General features: G+C 40.5%; 1 protein-coding gene and 1 long non-coding RNA gene across 5 annotated transcripts in view; one reads left to right on the top strand and one right to left on the bottom strand.

Annotated features, from left to right (window-relative positions):
• The window catches only part of LOC146823099 (uncharacterized), a 340,269-nt gene that overhangs the window by 195,978 nt on the left and 123,956 nt on the right, over positions 1 to 20,335 (bottom strand). The window lies entirely within an intron of this gene.
• CCR9 (C-C motif chemokine receptor 9) overlaps positions 1 to 20,335 on the top strand; it is an 85,076-nt gene that overhangs the window by 12,262 nt on the left and 52,479 nt on the right. The window contains exon 1 of one of the 3 annotated variants that reach the window (XM_085607351.1): positions 5,565 to 5,588. The exons of the other annotated variants lie outside the window; for them this stretch is intronic. The gene's annotated coding sequence lies outside the window, so the exon portion shown is untranslated. Of the gene's footprint in view, positions 1 to 5,564; positions 5,589 to 20,335 lie in introns of those variants that run through there. 3 annotated transcript variants of the gene reach the window in all.

The following is a 20,335-nucleotide window of genomic DNA, read 5'->3' as shown; positions in this document are numbered from 1 at the left end:
AAAGATCCCCGCTAAAGTGACTCTTTGGGGAACGCGTAGGGGCATTGCAGTGCTGGTCCAATGAGAAGCACTGCCCAATGATGAAGCATGACATCCCTTGGGATGTGTGAGGGCAACATAACCTCTGACTGTCTCCTGTTGCAAAACATAGTACCTAGATACCCACTCTTCTTTTTTTACTTGACAGACAGTACTTGTGTCTCATTAGGAACAGTGACACTACTTTTGGAGTGATATGATTGTGTGGAGCACGGGTACTCGACTTTTAATAGCTCCTAGTCTCCCCCGATTCCTTGTTTGACAACTAACAGATACTCTGCTGGGAGGAAGGACTGCTGTGCTGCTGAAAGGACTGCCATCCTGCTGGACTGCTGCTGTTCAGGAACTGCTGCCCTGCTGTGCATACCTGCTACCTTCTTGACTGGGTAGGAAGAACTAGACCTGCAACTTCATCTTAAACCCAGAGTGATGCCAAGGGCTAATCTGCTGGCCTCCTGATCTGAGCCTCTGGGACATAAAAGGATTCCCACATCCTGCACCAGCCGCTGGACCCTGCTCCAGTGAGTTTCTAACCCCCAAGTGGTGCCCCTCAGCACCTGAGTATTTGGTATGGCTGTTAGCTGAAATCAAGCTTTGGGCTCTTTGAGACTGCGAACAAACCCATTCACACCAGCAGCTTGCAGCTCGCAAGGCGATTCAGCATGAAACTCCATCAGCCGAACTCTTCATACTCCAGCAACGACTGTTCAAAGGGACTGCCAACGCGAAGGTCCAGCAGTGCCCACCTGCGAAGCTTGCTGACTCTTCTCGCGATGCCAATAGTCTCTCGTTACGTTCTTTTTGCTCCTTGCTGCTCTCTTCAATGTGAATGGGACTCTTGGCATGGACTTGAGAAGGTAAACTTCAGCGGGCCTAACCTGGTGACTGTAACCGACCTGTAGTCCATCGTGTTTGGCCTAAAAGTGTGACTTTGACCCGGTCCAGCACGACCAGGTATCCCAACTTGACGCTTTGTGATGTACGATGCTATTTTCACAAAAATCTTTAAAAAGTCATAACTTCCGTTGTAGTGATTGGATTTTTGGTTTTTTGATCTTGTTTTGTGTATTAAATCTGGAACTGGAACAGGCATTTCCTGGCAGGTCAGAACTCCCAGCAGTGGAGTTCAAGGAAGCTGTGGAAGTCCTTGTGTCCCTGAGACTACAGAACAGGAGACCAGCACACACAAGCTCTTGGAAATTCTTCTCAAGCAGGTTCACAGCAAAGTCCAATCTTTGTCCTCTCCTTGACAGAAGCAGCAACTGCAGGCCAACCCAGCAAAGCAATACACAGCAAAGGCAAGTCTCCTCTTTACAGTTCTTCAGCTCTTCTCCTTGGCAGAGGTTCCTCTTTATTTCTCTTTGTTCCAAGAGTCTCTGAGCTCAGTAAAACTAGTTCTGTCCTCCCTGGTCCAAGTTCACTACAGGTGGTGGAGACAGCATTGTGCAGAGCAGACACAGCCTATTGAGTTGGTAGTGAAAATTCCTCCCACTACTCTAAATGCAGAAAGGTCTACTCAGCCTGGCTAGGATTCACCCAGGAAAGGCAGGACACACCTCAAGCCCCCTTGTGACTGTATAGAGTGAATGCACATCCTCAGCCCCTGTCACTCCAAAATCAGACGGTGAATACACAAACAGGCAGAGGCACACTGAATGGTACAGCAAGAAAATGCCCACTTTCTAAAAGTGGCATTTTCAAACACACAATATAAAAACCACCTCTCTGGAGTGCAGAGAGCCTAAACTCCATCTCTCCATCTTATCCTAATGGAAAGTTACACTTGTAAGATGTTACAAGGCACCTCCCATGTTAACCTATGGGACAGACAGACTTTCAATAGTGAAAACGAAATACACAATTTTTCACTATCAGGACATGTAACACACACCAGTTCATGTCCTACCATTGACATACACTGCACCCTGCCCACAGTGGCATGCCTGAGATACATTTACATGGCTATTCATGTGGGAGGCACAACCAGTGCTGCAAGTCCACTAATAGCATTTGATTTACTGGACCTGACACAATCAGTGCACTTTACTAAGGACTTACCAGTAAATCAAATCTGCCAATCAGGGATAACCAATCATAATCACAATGTACACAGAAAGCACTTGCAATTTGGCACTTGTCAGCAGTGGCAAAGTGCCCATAGTACCTATACCAGCAAAAACAAAGTCTAGCTCGCAGTAAAAAATACAGGAGGTAGAGGCAAAAAGTCAGGGGTAACCACACCAAGGATGCCAGGTCTAACAGATACTCTTTTAGGCGCAAAACATGTTGACCTTTTAGTTACTAGGGGCCATTATTACCCCACTAGTAACAATCTATGTTTTTTTTACTCTGACTGGGGAACCAGCATATTGAAAACGTTCAGGATATCCCCTAGTCAGTTTTAATATTTAATCTCACACTCACTTTTCATGACCCCACTAAGAACTCAGACCCTCACTCATCAAATAGCAAAATAAAAAGATCCCCGCTAAAGTGACTCTTTGGGGAACGCGTAGGGGCATTGCAGTGCTGGTCCAATGATGAAGCACTGCCCAATGATGAAGCATGACATCCCTTGGGATGTGTGAGGGCAACATAACCTCTGACTGTCTCCTGTTGCAAAACATAGTACCTAGATACCCACTCTTCTTTTTTTACTTGACAGACAGTACTTGTGTCTCATTAGGAACAGTGACACTACTTTTGGAGTGATATGATTGTGTGGAGCACGGGTACTCGACTTTTAATAGCTCCTAGTCTCCCCCGATTCCTTGTTTGACAACTAACAGATACTCTGCTGGGAGGAAGGACTGCTGTGCTGCTGAAAGGACTGCCATCCTGCTGGACTGCTGCTGTTCAGGAACTGCTGCCCTGCTGTGCATACCTGCTACCTTCTTGACTGGCTAGGAAGAACTAGACCTGCAACTTCATCTTAAACCCAGAGTGATGCCAAGGGCTAATCTGCTGGCCTCCTGATCTGAGCCTCTGGGACATAAAAGGATTCCCACATCCTGCACCAGCCGCTGGACCCTGCTCCAGTGAGTTTCTATCCCCCAAGTGGTGCCCCTCAGCACCTGAGTATTTGGTATGGCTGTTAGCTGAAATCAAGCTTTGGGCTCTTTGAGACTGCGAACAAACCCATTCACACCAGCAGCTTGCAGCTCGCAAGGCGATTCAGCATGAAACTCCATCAGCCGAACTCTTCATACTCCAGCAACGACTGTTCACAGGGACTGCCAACGCGAAGGTCCAGCAGTGCCCACCTGCGAAGCTTGCTGACTCTTCTCGCGATGCCAATAGTCTCTCGTTACGTTCTTTTTGCTCCTTGCTGCTCTCTTCAATGTGAATGGGACTCTTGGCATGGACTTGAGAAGGTAAACTTCAGCGGGCCTAACCTGGTGACTGTAACCGACCTGTAGTCCATCGTGTTTGGCCTAAAAGTGTGACTTTGACCCGGTCCAGCACGACCAGGTATCCCAACTTGACGCTTTGTGATTTACGATGCTATTTTCACAAAAATCTTTAAAAAGTCATAACTTCCGTTGTAGTGATTGGATTTTTGGTTTTTTGATCTTGTTTTGTGTATTAAATCTTGTTCTATTTTCAAACTTTGTGTGTTAAGCATGACTGCTCTGTGCGAAGCTACCAGGGGGTTGAGAACAGGTTAATTTAGAGTTGGCTTGTGCCTCATCCTGACAAGGATTGTGGTTGCTGCTTGACCAGGGTTCAAACCCCAGTCAACCAACAACCCAATTTCTTACACGTCAGTAGGTAGATGTGGTAGCTAGGATTAGTGTGGTATGATAAGTTAGATATGGTAGAGTTGGTATGGTTGTGAAGGTATGGTATCTTGGTAGGAAAGGTAGGTTAGGAATGGTAAGTAGGTAGACACTGTAGGTTAGGTATTGTGGGTATGTACAATAGGTAGCTAAAATAGGCAAGTAGGTATGGTAGTTAAGGGAAGTGTAAGTGTGGTAAGTATTTATAGTTTGTAGTATAACATTTATGGTAGGTAAATATTGTAGATTTATTGATTTATTTATAAAGTTTTATGTAGCGCAAACAAGATCCTGAGGGATATCAAAGCGCTTTACAATATGCATGGGAAGAATGACATAAATGCAATATCCACAACATGTAACAAGTAAGAGAAAAAAAAACATTTTGCAGATTACAGGACAAATGTACCCCTGAGGGTAGCTCAATCAGCAAGAGTAGGCGGTCGACAGGTAAGGGTCAAACGTATGCAGTAGAGAAGAGCCATAACACATGGTGGTAGAATGGTAGTTAGTAGTACGAACAATGAAAACAAACAAGTGAAACCTATTCCTCTTAGGGTAAGAATTTGTTCATTAGGAATCTTTTGGCTTCCAATTTGAACATTAGATAAGTAAGGTATGGTGATATTGGTATGTGTGATTGGGTATTGCATGTAGGGTAGCTAATATAGGTAGGTAAAGTAAGTATGAGAGGTACAATAGATTCAGTATGTTAGGTATGGTACAATCGGAATGGTAGGTTAGGTATGGCAGCTATGGTACTAACAGTGATCAAGGTAGGTTAGGGATCATACATAGGCATGGAAGGTTGGTACATAGGGAGGTAAGATATGGTAGAAATGGAAGGAATGTTAGGTATTAGGTAAGATATGGTAGGTAGGTATATATCAGTTATGATAGGTATATAAGATAGGTATAGTATGCATAGGGTATTTAGACAAAATATCGAAACTAAAATAGCTTCCTACCAAAATATTGTGTACAAAATATTGCGATACGGGAATATCGTCTGCAAGAATATCGTTCTCAAGAATATCAATTTTAAGGTAACTGATATTGATTTTGAATATATGGATGTCTTTAATATTGTTTAAAAAATATAGGGCCTCATTATGATGTCAGGCAGACACCGTTGCAGATTGGAACCACCCCGGTGGTTCCGACTGCAGAATTTGGATGCAACATCAAACATCGATTTTTCATTATGGGAGTGTGTTTCTCTGACCGATGACCGCAGTGGTAGATGTTGGTTGGTTGCAGCCCGCCAGACATTGTAATCAGGCCCATAATTGGTAATGATATAATTTTCTATTTATTGTTATGTATTTTAGTCTATATTTTTAATATATATGAACATTTTTTGTATAATTATGGTTTATCTTTTTTATGTAGTTGTTAAATTTTAAGTAGTTATTCAATTTATTTTATTTTTTGTGTGTGACTTTTAGTGCTGTAGCGGGTGGTGGGTTTATAGGGGTATAGGGTGGGAAGTAATTTAATTATAATTAATTAATAATTTGTTTTATATTAACATCTATTATTTAATTGTGTTAAATGCGCAATTATTATTTTGTAATTAAAATTTTAGGTGCGGAGTGTGGGGTTTATAGGGGCACATCATGGGAAGTAAACTAATTATAATTAATTCATAATCACTTGTTGATGAATAGTATTTATTTCATTGATAATTAATTATGCTAATTGTGAAATTATTATTTTTTCAATTTTAATTTCAGGTGCATGTTGTGGGGCCTATAGGGGTACAGGGTGGTAAGTAAATTAATTATAATTAATGATTAGTTGTTAATTAATATTAATTATTAAATTGTTAATTCATTATGTTAATTGAGTAATTATTAATAATGTTTTAATTTTAATTTTAGGTGCAGGTTGTGGAGTTTATAGGGGGACAGAGTGGAAAGTATATTAATTAGCAGTAATTAATATTTTGTTTTAATTAATAATTATGTAATCGATTATTATGTTAATTGTGCAGTTCCATTTTTTTCTCACATTTTTGGTGTGGGTCGAGAGTTTTGTAGGGGTATTGGGTGGAAAGTAAATTAATTTAAATGAAGTAATAATTAATTTTTAAATATTTATCTTACATTGTAAGATATTCAAGTTGCCTACCTTTCTATTTAAATCAAAATGGCTTGTCCCTTAAATATTTTATGTTTTTGGTATATGAGTATATATACATAAGCACATTATTTAAAATAAATCTGAAATTAGAATATAAATTAAAGTTATTAGTTTAATTATAGTTTTTTAAAATCTAGATATATGTAAATATATATATTTATATATGTGTTTTTTACTTTTAAAATAAGTCTAATTGCTATTTATGTTTAAATATACATTAAATCTATTTTATTTTTTATTAAATTAAATTAATGTTACTATTTAATATATTTATTATTTAAATTTATATATATTTAAAAAAAACGATATTTATGACAGCGATATTAATGACAACAATATTTTTTCCTGACATTTTTGTACTTACCATTATAGGTATAGGATGACGATATTTCTGACAATGATATTTTGGTAGGGCAATATTTTGAGAGGGGATATTTTGTCAGTAAACCATATGCATAGTAAGTGCACATGGTAGGGAGCTATGGTTGGTTAGGTAAGTGAGATTAAATGTAGTAGGTCTGATAATTTTGGTGCGGTAGATAGGATAGTACAGTATGGTAGATATGGTACAATATGAATGTTAGATTAAGTATGGCAGGTATGGTAGATATGGTGTGCATTGTAGCTTAGGTATGGTATATTGGGATGGAAGGTAGGTTAGGTATGGTAAGCATGGAAGAAATGTTAGGTATTGTAGGTTAGATATGATAGGTAGTTAGGTGTATTTGTTATGGTTGGTAGATAATGTAAGTACGGTTGGTTAAGTATGGTAGGTGGCGTAAGTAGTTATGGTAATTTAAACATGGTAGGCTGGGTATGGTAGGTATAGCATATTTTGTATATTAGATAGGTTAAGTATGGTAGATGAGTGTGGTAGGTTAATTATTGTGGGTAAGTATGATAGGCAGCTATAGTAGGCATGAAAGTATGATAGTTATAGGAAGTACAGATGTTGTGGTAGGTATTTATGGGCGGTAGATATGGTAGGCTGGAGAGGTAAGATGTGGCAGGTATTGTAGTTTTGGTAGTTACGGAAGTTTAGGTTTGGTAGGTTAGATATTGCAGGTACATGTGATCAAAATGGTAGTCATGGTAAGTTAAGTCGGCAGGTTATGTAAGTTGCATATGCATGGTAAGCACAGAACACATGGTAGCTATGCTAGGCTATTTTTGCCAGGTAGTTATGGTGCATGCGTTAGTTCTGGTAGTTAGTTATGGGAGGCATGGTAGGTTATATGTAGTAGACAGGTATGGTAAGTTTGTTATAGTAGTTGAAGTTCAGTAAGGTTGGTAGGTAGATAGCAAAGATATGGCAGGTAGTTTGATATGATAGGTATGTATGGTTGGTTATATGTGGTAGGTCTGGTGTGGTAGGCTCTTTATGTATGCAAGTGTGTGGTATGTGTATGGTGCAAACCTCACTAAATGCAAGTGGAGTGCTGGATAGGGTCAAAGGCAAGCATACAGTAAAAAAGCAATAGGAGCGATAGCTGGGTTCTGGGAGCCGAAGTATATTGTTATTGCATTGTGATGTAGTGTTCTTTAAAAAGGGGCATTTCCAACCCTTTTCTAAATTGGAGTAACGTTGGGGTTGCACTGCTGGAAAGCGTGATATTGTCCTACATCCTGGATGCATAAATGATAAAGGGCTGCTGTCTTATTTTTTTATGTTTTCACTGCTTAGGGCAATATTATGATGTCAGTGGGTGGGTCCCACCGATATCTATGCCTGCATCATACCACCACATTACGATGCAACATATCAGACTGCATTGCTTGAGGGACTGACCGACAGCTGCCGATGAGCTCAAGAAGCCCAACAGGCGGTCTTTCGGATCGCATTCCTCACAATGGAGGCGGTGCATGGGGGTTACGATCCACCTTTCCGCCAGCCATTTCACGTCAGTTCTTCTGATGTGAAAAGCCTGGCAGAAAGGCTTTTTGGGGGCCCCTAGCTGGGCCCTTGTCCCCCGTAGCCCTCCACTATGGGTTGTGGCCCCCTAAACATCCCTGCATCATGTGGTGCCTGCCACAGGGTGCACAGATGTTTATAAACATGCTTTTTTAGGCATTGGGGCTTGTGTTGTGGCCCTTTTCTGGGCCGCAGTACAAGCCTCAATGCAAATAGACATGTTTCCGACCGCCTCCATGGTAATCGGATCCTTATTTGGCATTCAGGACTGCAGACTACCTATCAGCTAGTTCCTTTACCGCAACGATGTTGGTCGGAAGCTCGTCGGACTGGCATCGTAATCAGGCCCTTAATCTCTTGCATGATGGTGCGCTGGCTTCAGTTGTGCAGAGAGCCACCAGAGATGGTGAGCTTATCTGCAAGATAGGCAGGGGTGCTGGCACAGATGGCTTTGTAAATGTTGCAGCTGGTTTTGGAGATGATGAGGGTCGGCAGGGGAGCCAGTGGAGTTCCTTCAGGATGGGGGTGATGTTATTATAATTCTTTAGGGCCTGGATGAGTTGTGCTGCCGCATGTAAAATGCCCAAAAGAAAGAGTTCAGGAGGAAGTCAATGTGGAGTCTAGGAAGCCACAGGTCAGATTGTTACCACCATCCAGATGTGAGGTCTTGAACAGATGTTCTGAAGTTGCTTTTTGAAGAACAGGTTCACTTTCTTGAAACAAGAGAGCATTTACAAGGCCGTCTCTGTTTTTTTTGTTGATGTGTTATTTGAGCATGCCCTTTGGCATTCAATGAAATGTGGGTTTCAAATTTATCAAGCTTCCTGCATTTGGTCATCCAGGTTATTTTAAATTACATAAATGATGTCTTGGTGGGGTTGACCTTCAGGTAAGCACTGAACATCCAGGTCTTGATTGGGGGCAGACAGTGTTTGTGGCATTGGTTTTCTGGAGCGAAGGAAACTTTCAAGTAAAGTTGTGAATCATTGGCAACTTGGTGACTTTTGATGTTGTTGCATCTGAGTGAAGCCCCAGTGGTCTACATTAAAGAATGAAGATGGCAAGGACAGTAAGGAATCCTAGGGAACGTCACACGCTGTAGGGATTTTGGGCTGCCAGATGTGCCCATGCGAATCAACTGGTGTTAGTTGGAAAGGTTCCAAGGTATGGATCAGGGTGGAATGGCAGACTGTGTCAAAGGGAGCAGAGAGCTCCTTAATTTCTGGATGAAAGGATGTCTTAATTTTCAGTCAGGAGCACTTTGTCAATGGTGTGTAAGGTAGTAGTCTATGTGCTGCAGAGTGATTTGAAGTCAGATTGATAGTTGTGCAGGAGATGTTTGCCATTGATGTGATCTTAGCGTAGACTGCTTTTTTTCAATGATGTTGCAGATGGAGGGTAGGTGAAGTATGGGCCATTAGTTGACAAGGTAATCAGGTTTCTTTAGGAGTCGGAGGATATAGCCTGTCTTGAGAACTTCTGGGAAGATGATTTGAGTGAGGAAAGCATTGACAGTGATAAGTACAGAAAAGAGAGCTTCCCCAGAGACAGCTTTGGTGAAGATAAAAAATAATTTCCCAAGTAAGTGCCTTCAATATGGTAGGTAAGAATGGTAGGCGTGCTAAGTCCAGGAATGGCAGGCATGATAGGTCTGTTCAGGTAGATTTAGTAGACTAGGTATGCTAAGTATGGCAGGTATAGTATGTTAGGTATGATAGGTTTATATGGTAGGTATGGTATATATGGTAGGTATAATGTAGGGCTAATGCCATGAAATAATAATAAATATTATTAATATTTTATTATATTGTAAGTCTGTTCTAACAAACTATTCACTGAACAGAAACTAAAACATGGATTCACATCACGACTTCACCATGGGCATGATAAAAATAACATTCTGCATGTGTATGCAAGTAAGTGTCAATGGGAGTCAGTGACAGGTAGTAAGCGAGACAGTGTGGGATTGAGGCCCAGTTTTTCTATTCTTTGATAGAAGACAACGCTGCACCAAAGTTGTGTTGCCTTGCGTCAAAGGGAGGAAGAAAAAATGCACCATACCCACTAAGATATGGTTCATTATTTTCTCTCCCAGTGCACTGGTGCACTTTTGGCAGCCATGCATCACTGCACACACCCTTGTGCCAAAGTGCAAGGATGTGTGCATTCTCTAAATTATAGGTTTTGAACTAGAAGGAGTTTCTTTCAGTACAAAATATATGCTCCAAGGCTCTTCCCACTTTGTGTGTCATAAATCTACATTGTCCACTCGCTGTGGTGAGTCAGGGCGGGCTTTTTTTTTAACCTACTGCCCATTCTGGCAACTTGACAAAGAAAAAGTGTTCTATTTACTTGGAAAGTGAATGAGCAATAAAGATGGCTTGAAATCTTGGGCCTGATTCACTAAGGGCAACTTACACGTTTGTGTACGTTTACAATTGGTTTTCTATTCACAAGGTATTTTATGAGAAGAATCTTTATGACTGTGGAGTCCTATTGTAAGAACCTGAAATCCTGGCAGAAGGATCACGCAAGGCAGGTTTAAAGAAGTAAGTTGTATATTTATGGTAAAGGAAGAAGATCTCATCCAGGAAGGACAACAGGTCAATCAGCTCTGCAGTTACATTTCAAAAAGTAACATTCCAACTAATACTAAGCAAGCTGCAACAATAGCATTATGACATACATTCTCTGGTAACCAAGACTTCAGTATAGATGTCACAGGTGCAAGCAGATGCCACACACCTTCTCTCCTTTAATATAAACAACAACAAAAAAAACAACAACAAAATAACGTAAGAAAGCAAAGAAAGCTGACACTTCAGTGTATAAAGTCTTTCAAATATGAAGGTTTGACTTTCATCCTTGTGGAGAACCTGGGAGCTCTTTCTGGTAACTTCGTGTTTTCCACTGGAGAATGAGTGCTCCAGAGATGACTAACACCATTACCTGTTCCACTAGAATCTAAGGAACCTTTGTACAGAACAACCCTTCCAAGGTTCCAAATTTCCAAATTCGATAATCTTGTGTTTTAACAGCATTGTTAAACAACTTAATCACTTTAATGGGTTTTGAAAACTTCCCACTCAAACCAGGTTGTTTGATTACCACCATATCACCAATGTTAACTGTCGTACTTTTAACAGCTTTTCTAGAGTCAAACAGAGAATTCCTCACCACAGCTTTCTCAATCTCTCTCTCACGCCACGAGTCTCTGTCACCACTTACATCAGGCTTTCTCTCCAATTCTCACACCCAAGCAGGTTCAACTAAAGTACACAGAGTTCTGCCTCTGAACAAAACAAAAGGAGAATTACCCGTGGTACTATGTGGGGTCAACCTATACATGTGAGCCTTTCTAAGGACTTCTTTTTTCCAATCCAACCCGGAGCTCTTAGCTAAGATAATGACCTCCTTTAAAACACGGTTAAACTGGTCAATCGTTCCATTAGTCTCGGGGTGGTATAAGGAGCATTTCTTGTGCATAATACCCCGTTTATTCAAGAATATTTCCATCTCTTTAGAGACCAATTATCAGTTAAAATGCTCTTTGAAAGTCCTTCTCTAGATATGAGACTTTCTAAGAACTTAATTACTTTCTTTGTCTCTATGCCACTCGTGAAGCATACTTCTGGCCATCTGAAATACATATCAATGGCAACAATGACAAAAACATGTTGTCCATTCCCATGGATGGGCCTCAAAATGTCTAGTGCTATTTCCTTCCATGGACCAGTTGGTAATTCCCTTATTACCATGGGTTGTACTCTCACCATCTTGGACTTGTCACACACAGCATATTCCACACAATCTCTAACAAGTCTCTCCACCAGCAGATCCATCCCAGGCCACCAATACAACATCCTTTCCTTGGTCTTAGACATACCAAAATGAGACAAATGAGATAACTCAACAAGCTTGGAGCGGAGGTTGAGAGGGAGAACCAATCTTGTGCCTCGATACAGAAGCCCACAGGATACACTTAATTCATCCTTCACACCCCAACATTTTTGACCATCCTCCGAGGCTTGTCTCTTTGAATGCCACCTTTTATGAATAAGAGATACAATTTCATTAAGCGTGGAATCAGAGGACAGTTCCCTACACCCCTCATCTTGAGCGACAATGTCTTCATCAACAATACAAACATGAATATCTTCATCACAATCAACATCTGATTCTTCAGTCGCATCCACAGCATCCACTAGTCTGGATAGTGTGTCAGCTACACCATTTTCGACACCGGGTATGTACCTTATGTCAAAATCAAATTCTTATAAGGCAACTACCCATTTAGTAATCCTGCTGGAGACAGAATCAATCCCCTTTTTCGTAAATATCGCACACAGGGGCTTGTGGTCAGTCCTAACAAGGAATTTTGTTCCCCATAAGAATTTTTTGAATTTCTTTATGGCCCAGAAAACAGCGAAGGCCTCACGCTTGATGACCGAGTAACGTGACTCCGCAGCTTTCAATCCACACGCAGCAAACATGATGGTCAACAAGCCTTCATCACTCTGCTGTTGAAGTACTGCTCCTAAACCTTTAAGACTAGCATCTGTGGTAATAAAAGATACTTTAAGAGGATCAAAACTCTAAAGGCATGGAGCTGAATTTGAATTCATGTTCACAAGCATCATTCCATACAAACTCAACCCCTTTTTTGAGTAGCAGTCTCATGTTGGTACTTTTTGTACCGCAAAATTCTCTATGAATTTGTTATAATATTCTATCATGCCAAGGAATTTCATTAACTCCTCACTTGAACTTGGTGCACACATACGAGTGATGGTGTCTACTAAGTCAGATTTAGGTAAGGCTCCATCACCTGAGCTAGAGTGACCCAAATAACTAGTGGTAGAGACACCAAACTGACACTTCTCAGCCTTAATGGTCAAATTTGCCTTATCCAGCTTTCCCAGTACCTCAAAAAGATGATGACTGTGTTGTTCCTCATCCTTACCAAAAACAAGAATGTCATCCTTGTAAACACATAATCCCCTGCAACCCTTAAGGACTTTTTCCATAACACATTGGAAAACAGATGCCGCCGACACAAGGCCAAACGGCATCCTCACAAACGTGAAAGTCCCAAAAGGCGTTACAAAAGCAGTAAAATCTCTCGAGGCCTCGTGCAGTTGAATTTGATGGTATGCCGAGTTGAGATCAATGGTGCTGAACACCTTAGCACCTTCCAGCAAAACCAACAGCTCAGAAATATTGGGTAGTGGATAATGATCTACTATGACACTTTTATTAAGTTGTCTCAAATCCACACAAAGGAGAAGACTTCCATTGATTTTGCGAGCTGCAACAACTGAGGCGAGCCACTCAGTACTCTCTACTTCCTCGATTATACCTCCATCCTTAAGTGTTTGTAATTCCTTTTCCATTTCCTCCCTAATGGCTAAAGGTACATTTCTGACTTTGGAACACGAAGGTTGAGCACCAGCTCGCAAGCGTATTTCAAGTTTTTAATTTTCCAGACACCCAAGTCCTTCCCTGAAAACATTAGGAAACCTGTCTTTTATGTTATTAGTAGTGACAGTACTGAGGGAAGAGGAGTGTTGAACCATATTACTTCTTTTTTTAGGAATGATGGGATTTCTACTACTGGGATCAAGCATTACCCCTAAATCGCCTTGGTGAAACCAGCTAATTATGCTGTCACCCTTCTGAGAAATGTATATTTTGCCAGATGCATAACGTTGCACATACTCAATGATCCCAGTGAAATACCCTCACAGACCACCATATGCTAGCGGCTTAATGTCAGGTCTGTACAATGTAACTCTGTTAGCAAGCTTGTTGAGAAAGAAAGATTTGAAGATTATTGTAATTTTGGCACCAGAGTCAAAAAGGACTTTGGTAGGTTCTCCTTCCACAAGAATAATATCAACAGGACATGTTTTTGTCTTATTCCCCAACCCATCAACTTGAACAACAATTTGCCCACAAACAAAATCTTCTTCTGAAACATCTTCAGCATCAACACATTTCACCTTAGCACAGGATGTTGCTCTTGACTTACACACGCTAGCAAAATGCCCCCTTCTTTTGCACTTTGAACAAACAGTTTTCAACACAGGACAATTCTTATCATTGGCTAAATGTCCAGGCTTATCGTACCTGTAACACTTTCTGATGATAAAATTACTTTTGACCTCACCTCCCTCTGCTTTCCCTACAGGTTTCATAACATCAGCATTTATTGCTTCTATAACAGGTTGCTTATTAATCTTAATAATTTCAACACACTTCAAAGAGTGCTCAACGCGCTTTTCCACCTGTAACACCTCATCAAGAGATGGTTCATCACGCATCCATAATTCTTCTCTGACTCTCTCAATATTACATCCCACAGATTAGCAAATTTGCAAGAGGATGCCAGCTTTCTCAAGTGAGTTACATAAGTCTCAACGGACTCTCCTTCAGCTTGTAGTCTCTTTTCAAAATGATATCTTTCCAATATCGTACTGACCTTGGGAAGAAAATGTTTGTCCAATTTTTTAATGCAAATTTCAAACTCATTAAGACCTTGAGACTCCCTGTCATTTACCTCGGGGAGATGATCATTAACTTCTTGGCCCTCAGATCCCAAACAGTGTAAAAGTAATGAAGACTTTCGTTCAGCACCGAGTGATGTACCACAAACCCTTGCATAATGTTCAAAAACCTTCTTCCATTTCTGCCACTTTATGGAAGGCTCCCCGGGTGACACTAAGAAGAAAGGAGGAGCTGTGACGTTTTGCATAATGTGGAGGAAGAAAATTGGAACAACACTTAATAGAAGAAAATATAATTAAATAAAAAACAAATGAGGCAGAAGTAATAAGGACGAGAGCAAGATATCAAACTAGCATTGAGCAAACATGTTGAGAAACAAAGTCGTATTAAATAAAACCTAGAAATTGACCAAACCTACAAATGATGGGTTTAACACATTAGCTGTGCTCATCAGCGTGAATGATGAGCATTAAAAGTAACAAGCTGTGCCCATCAGCTTGAAGTAATATCTGTGCTCACCAGCGTGAATGATGAGCATAAAAGTGACAAGCTGTGCCCATCAGCGTGCCACACTTGAAAATGATGAGCTTTCAAAACTGGCATTTAATAAAAAGCTTTGCCAATCAGCATGAAACACGAAAGACACATCCAATCAAAAGGCTGTGCTCATCAGCGTAGAAGACAATGAGGCAAAACGAGCACTTAATAACGAGCTGTGCCAATCAGCGAGAAGACTGAATGACACAGAAGTACTCCAGTTTTTTAAAAAGAATAAAGGCCATCAATGTTATGCATGCGCATCACAGAGAGAAAGCGCAAGAAACGTGGATGGCATCGCACAGCAACTAATGTTTGCAGACCGTGTTGCTAGGCAACAACCTTGAAGCGAAACACAAAGGCCAAACACAAGATGGCCGCTGGGAGCAACACCGGGTCAAAGCGTTGTGATGTTGGTCCTCAACAGTTCACTTCAGGAAGAGGAAGGCACGAGATCTTACGGAGTGCGGGGCCAAAGACGAAAGAAAACAACGAATAGGACTCCCACGAGGACATAAGAAAAGGAACTGGAGCAGGCAAGTGAACGCACGTGAGAAGTAAGCGCATGTGTCAAAATGTCACGTAAAAGCAGTAAGCTCGAGCAAATCTGTTGCACTTGACTTGCCACAATTATCAACATAAGACACGGAGCTTGCAAACTCAGTCAAACCCTTGAGTTTAACACGCCACTTGCCCTTCACACAACAACAGCGTGATACAGAACTCTGCCAAAAGTTTCAAACACCCAAATCAAATGTGTCCACAACGATAGAGTGAATCTTGAGGGTTTTAACGTGGAGGTAAGAGTAATGTCTCTGCCACGCAGTGTCAGGCACAAATGCAGATCTCAGGCGAAGGAACAGTTTTCACAAGTAAGTGACGTGATGACAGATGAAAATCACGTCGAGTGAGAGTTTCCTCAAAAGCTGCGAGACACAGGATGGGGTTGGAAAACCCTTCTTAAAAGTAATTCAAAAGGACAGTACCTTGTAGTTGGAAGCTAAAGAGCTTCAAAACGAATTACACTTGTAGAGGAATGAGCTTGTTGAGATCTTCTTTCCAGTTAGAAGCTGCCGACTATGCCAGTGTAAGATCCTGAAATCCTGGCAGAAGGATCACGCAAGGCAGGTTTAAAGAAGTAAGTTGTAGATTTATTGTAAAGGAAGAAGATCCCATCCAGGCAGGGCAACAGGTCAATCAGCTCTGCAGTTACATTTCAAAAAGTCACATTCCAACTAATACTAAGCAAGCTGCAACAATAGCATTATGACATACATTCTCTGGTAACCATGACATCAGTATAGATGTCAAAGGTGCAAGCAGATGCCACACCTATCTTTTTATGTGCGCAGACTCCGCAATTGTAAACATATTACTGGTGAAATACCTTTGTGAATAGCAAACAATCATAAACTTACACAAAAGTGTAAGTTTACCCTTGTGAATCAGGCCCCTTGTCACATTTGCTCTGTGTTCAAAGACAGAGCTCAAATGTCTGATTATGTTTTCTTGCAATTTGCTGCTTTTTTTATCCTGGAGGTTGGTGTTAGTTTTTTTTCCCTGACTGCAAAGTTACAGTGGTGCTGTACAACGAGTGAGAAATGAAAGGCTACAGGATGTCAGTTTGTTTTCTAACACACAGTATTCAAAGAGCACATAAACGAACTGTACAAATACTTCAAAAGATATTTCAATTGTTAGGATAGCACTTATTTAGTATTTCCATTTGATGGAAAAATACATTTTAATAGGATGAAAATAAACTGAACACTTTACGTAGTGAGGTGCAAATTATAAATATGTTTGCTGAAACCCAATTTCCACACTTGATTGTTCATACGCTATATAGTTGCAGCACAACTGCATGTTAGTAGGAAAGTTTGTGGCCACTTAAATGAAAAATGTGCTGTCTGTAAACAACAGTGTGCTACCACATCATGCTTTACTAATATATTTATTAAAGGTAAGTTTTTAAACATGAACTGAGAAACATTCTTGTCCCCGCCCTGATGACAATGTTCTTGGTGAACTAAGAGGCAAGTGAGCAGTCATGTGTCCTGTGTTAATTCCCAAAAATTGGGGGGCCAGTTGATCACCAATGTAAACCCAAAGCACTTATAACGGCCTCCTATTTTTGGTGTCCCTCTGTCTTCAGGCAAATTGATTTTCGCCAACATGAGCTGTAATAAATTTCAGTTCAAATAGAATCATCAACTTTCAGTATCTTAAAAGTCAGTCAATAATGAGAAGTTGAAATTGTTTCAAAGCTTTATTTCTCTTTATGAGATTAGTATTGGTTTTGTTGTTTTTATTCAGATAAGTCAAATTAACAGAAATATCAAGAAAGATTTTGTTAGAGTCAGAATAAAATAGTGTGTTTCATAAAGGAAATAGTCCCTATCTTAGTCTAAGAGTCCTAGCCTAAATAATGACCCATAAAGAGTTCTCTCGGAAAAGAGCAAGATTCTGAAGCTGCTTGTTAGTCAAAGAATAAACGCCCAATAAAGAGCAGTTCCGGAAACTCAGCTGAGTCCCCCAACAAGTTGCAATAGCTACTGATCATAAATCAAAAGAAATTAATCACAGCAGTAGCTATGATCACATGAGGAGAAAGTATCCCTAGAAAAATGTCAGAGTAAAAGGAAAATCGCCTTTAGCAGTAGCTCACAATAATCTGGGTAAAATGGCATGGCAAGGAAGAATGGCATGAAATGGATTTGAAGTATAGGGTCATTAGGGATTGATTCTCTCTAACTAGGAACACATATATATGAAAACACAAAATGTTATTACAACATTCAGCATGGTTAAGGCATCCTTGTCCAATGGAAACTGATCTTCAGATGGTCTGCCGTCTCTACTCCCATTTCCCACGGTACACATACACTCAGGTGAGCAGTTATCTAAAAGTCTCTAATATGTCTTGCACTTGATACATGAGGGAAGGTTCTCACAAGAACCTTTGCTGGCCTATTATTTTAGCTGTTGTCAGTATCCCATTGTGTGGACAAAGGGCTAGTCTAAAGCAATGAAACATTTCTATCAGCAAGATTTTATGAGACCATGCAAACACTATCTTCAGAATGCTTAACATTACTAATACTCTATTCATTATAAAATATAGAGAAATACATTGTTTAGTCAAATAGGGAAATCATATGGTGTGAGCAAGGAAAGAAATACATTTCTCTTAGTACAGCACATTTTAAAGTGATGAACGATTCTGTATTCAGATGATTAGGTCAACAGTTCTAAAAGGCATTTTATTAATGTCAAGCAAAAGTTGAAAGAAATATATTTTCAGGCCTAGTCGGAGAAGAACATCAAGAGCCTGATTACGGTGATAGTCGGAAAGCCTCCGACCGCCGATCGGAGGCTTTCCGACCGACATGGTAGGTTTAAAGTCTGACCGCCGTATTATGATGACAGCGGTTAGAGTTTAAACCGGCGGAGGAATCCGACGCAGTTCTGACAGCCTCAAGGAGCCCGTTGGCCAGTTGTAATATACTCATAATCCCTTAAGGATGGCGTTTCCGCCGTCTGGATTATGATGTTGGTTTCTGACAGTTAATCCATGTCGGCCTTTCCGACATGGATTAGCTGTCAGAAACTGACTTTGGGGAAAAGCAGGGCCCCCTTCTTTCTGGCCTTCTACATTTGGGCCTGGGGGCACCTATGGTGCCACCCTCTAAACATACATTTTACAATGGGAGCTTGTGCTGCGGGCGGTTTATGACAATGTTAAACACATTTCTAATGTCAGGCACAGTTACTCCAACGTTAGCCGAGGTAAATTTTCATGAAATAGTTTTGACTCTAATGCTTGCATGTGGGCTCAGTGATTCTTAACCTTTTGACTGCTGCTATACTTTATTAACTATAATTTATTAGTTTTAATAATAAATTTAGTAAAACAGTCGTGGACTACCTGACTTAGCCTCGCGGACCCCCAAGGATCCTCGGACCACAAGTTAAGAACCATTGGACTAGATTTTCATTATACATGGAGCAAAAGTTGAGTCTATTAAAGCAAACAAATCAGTTTTTGTACAGAAATGCTGAACTCACATATTAGAAGTTGCTCTCATATGTGATAATAAAGAAAAAGGTGACTGTGTGAAATAAAATATTTGCCAAGGATCACTTCACAATTTGAGACAAGTTGTAGGATAAAGAGAACTGTACTTCGAGTACATTATTCAAGTCACTAGACCTGCAGGTCTGTTAACTTTTGTATGACTTTTCAAGGGCTGTATGTGTGCTGTACTATGCAGCACACATGCAAAGTTGGAAAAAAAAGATAAATGAAAACACTTCGTCTTGTTACCCCTGTCTTGAGAAGGTGTAAAAATTTGGTGCGAACTCCTGTCCACCAATGTTACTAGATAGGGATTTGGATCAAAACCCACTGCTGGTTGCATGGAAACATTCATGCACCACACATGGAATGCCTCCTTTACCAAAATAACACACAGCAGAGCACAGGGTAACTTTGTATACTCTGGGACACTATCCAGCACAAATCCTGATTTGCATTGAATAATATTGCTCAACCTAGCACTTTGTACCAGGTTTGCATCACAAAATCGATGCAAACACAGCGTTAGTAAATCTGTACCTGAGTGTCAGTAAGTATGAGCGTGTGAGAATGAGTGAGATTAAAAGTGAATGCAAGTGAGTGAGTGAGAATAAGTAGGAATGCATGTTAGGAGGTGTAAGAAAGTGTGAGTGAGAATGAATGAGTGATAGTGAGTGTGAGTGACAAATCAGTGTGAGTATGTGACTGTGAGTATGAGAAAAAATGCGATGTGATGCTTGCAAGTTTGTCATTTGCCTTGGCACACTGCGGCTAATTGTTGTTACAGAAATACCCAGGGTAAAATACTGAGTTTGTCATTCTTGCAGAAGTTCTAAGCATGGCAGGCACCTGTGACAAAATACTGGCACTGGGACACTGAGGTAATTCTTGTCATAAAGGGCATCAGTGGTAATATAATGGTACTGGCAAATTGAAGGGAATTTGTGGCTTATAGGTGTGAGAAGTTGGCCTGATATATGCTGTCCACTAGTTATAGTGGGCACCCTGTATCAGTCCAAACAACCCCTTATGGTGAATAGGTTAAAGACAACCTTTATTGAAAGCTATCCTAGTGGTAGCTATGGAGAGCAGCCTTCAGGCTAAGTCTTGAAGGAATGTAAAGCAGCTTGTTTTACCAGTCTATAATCAGACCCCCCAGGATATTGCGGCATGGATTAGCAAAGTTAGCGGCACAAATATGGAAATTTAGCGGCACAAATATGGACATTTTGCGTCATTTTTGCGGCACTTTATTTTCCTCATAATCATTCATTTTCAGCCTTAAATCGATGGAAACTGTTTTAGCAGAGTACTCCACTTTGAAATAGGCATGTTTAA

This window comes from Triturus cristatus, chromosome 5_2 (genome assembly GCF_964204655.1).
Source record: "Triturus cristatus chromosome 5_2, aTriCri1.1, whole genome shotgun sequence".
NCBI classification, from domain to species: domain Eukaryota; kingdom Metazoa; phylum Chordata; class Amphibia; order Caudata; family Salamandridae; genus Triturus; species Triturus cristatus.
Note: the sequence above shows the minus strand (reverse complement) of the source record. Positions and strands in the feature narration are given on the sequence as shown.